Source organism: Cricetulus griseus, chromosome 8 (genome assembly GCF_003668045.3).
Source record: "Cricetulus griseus strain 17A/GY chromosome 8, alternate assembly CriGri-PICRH-1.0, whole genome shotgun sequence".
Lineage (NCBI taxonomy): Eukaryota > Metazoa > Chordata > Mammalia > Rodentia > Cricetidae > Cricetulus > Cricetulus griseus.
The window spans coordinates 9899387-9901272 of record NC_048601.1 but is presented as its reverse complement, the minus strand read 5'-3'; the positions used below and the strand labels follow the sequence as shown (position 1 = coordinate 9901272).

At 36.5% G+C, this 1886-nt stretch overlaps 1 non-coding gene across 1 annotated transcript; it reads right to left on the bottom strand.

Moving 5' to 3' along the window:
- Positions 1–825: 825 nt before the first annotated feature.
- LOC113837135 lies at positions 826–976 on the bottom strand. The gene has a single exon (XR_003487798.1).
- Between the last annotated feature and the right edge of the window lie 910 nt (positions 977–1886).

The window sequence follows — 1886 nt, the reverse complement described above, 5'->3', positions numbered from 1 at the left end:
TAAACTATAGGATATAATAATAATAATAATAATAATAATAATAATAATAATAATAATAATAGTAGTAGTAGTAGTAGTAGTAGTAGTAGTAATCTTTCATAATACAACATCAAAAAACACAAGTAAAAAGCTGTAAGACTAGTAAATAAAAAAAAAAAAAAAACAGAGACTGATATTGCGGTTCAAGCTTCAAGCTTCAAGCTGAAGTTCACAAAGGCAAAGCAACCAGCCACTAGCTCTCACTTCTAGCCCAGGCTGAAAGTGATGATCCATGAGTTCTTCAACAAGCCTCAAACGGCTGCCTCTCCTCAGTGTGGTTGGAGAATGAATGAATGCCTCTTACTGAGACCTTGCTCCTGCCTTATAGATCTCTCATGAGTCCTGGAATTACAGGTGTGAGCTGTAATTCTCTTTTAGACTTATTCACTCTTGTGTAGGTCTGGGAGGCCTTGGACTCACAGAGATCCGTCTACCTCTTAATCCTGAGTCCTAGTATTAAAGGTGTGTACCACCACCTCCTAGCTTCTGGCTGCTGGGATTAAAGGTGTGCACCTGGCTTCTAAGGCTTGTGACTGACTTTGCTGTCTGAATCTTCAGGCAAGCTTTAATAAATCACAAATAATATATCACTACAAAAAGCAATGCAGAATTTAATACATTCGACAGACAGATTCTAGTAGAAGGGAAAGGATAAAATAGGCATAAGACAGTGCAAGTAGGTGCCCTGGGAAACCAAGAGAAATAACAATACATAGCAAAATCTTGAGTTTTAAAGCTGAAGCAGATGATTAGGACTGGATAGAATACCAAAACACAATATTGTTGTTCTGTTTCAGTACCATACATGATCATCAGATAGCTGCTATGGTGTTCACATTTATTACTGCAAATTCTGAACACAAGGAAGATTTTCTCCTTGGAATTTACTTTAGGTCAACTTTGGGATTCCCTAAATGTGTTGTCTCCATCAAACCTCTCATTTTGGGCTACAGGGATTTATGTGGAAGAGGAGTCCAGAGGTGATGGATGACTCAATGGAAACAAGTCTTCCAGGGACAACAGACTGAAGGTCTTATTAACCATCTGAATTCATAGACACTGTGGCAGAACTCAAGACAGGCAAGGTCCCAGCCCAGAAAGGAGGAATAGTGAACACAGGCAAAACCTGCCTAATCAACAAGTTATCTGCAACTGATACCCTCTGATGAAGGAAAAATTAGTTTTCTTAATCGAAGTTTCATTAGGCATATAAACCACATGTCAGAGTGGTTCCCATGCCCTGGAGTATTTAGTCCACTCAAAATGAATTCAATAGTATTTTTGTAGATGTTTTTAAATTAAAAACATGTTTCTTCAGGCTTTCTTTTCTTCTTATTGGTCATTTGACAAATATTTTGGTTTCCATTTTTGTTGTATGTGCTTCTGTGATTTTGTTTTTTGGGTTTTGTTGTTATTTGTTTGTGTTTTGGTTGTTTACATTTTAAAAGTGAGCTAAATAAAGGTTATGAAGTTGGATGGGTATGGGAGGGAGTGGGGATTTGAGATGTGTAAGATTTAGAGGAGGTGAAAAACACAATCAGTTTATATTGTGTGTGACTTTTTTCAGTTGGAAATATGTAAATAAAATAATAGATGAAAAGTGAATTAGTAAAATTGTCCATCCATTAACTGAAAATGCAAGTTCCCCTAATGACAAATGAAACCTTCCACTCTTTGAGTTATGGGGATTTCATCTAAGATTTTCAGTGTATAGAACTGAAACTCATATTAGTTGGCACTCCATCCACCCAAATCTGTTGAATCATTAAGTGATTGCCTATGTGGACGAACACAGAGCAATACATAGACTAAATTCCATATGGCACAGATTTACACATATAAATATA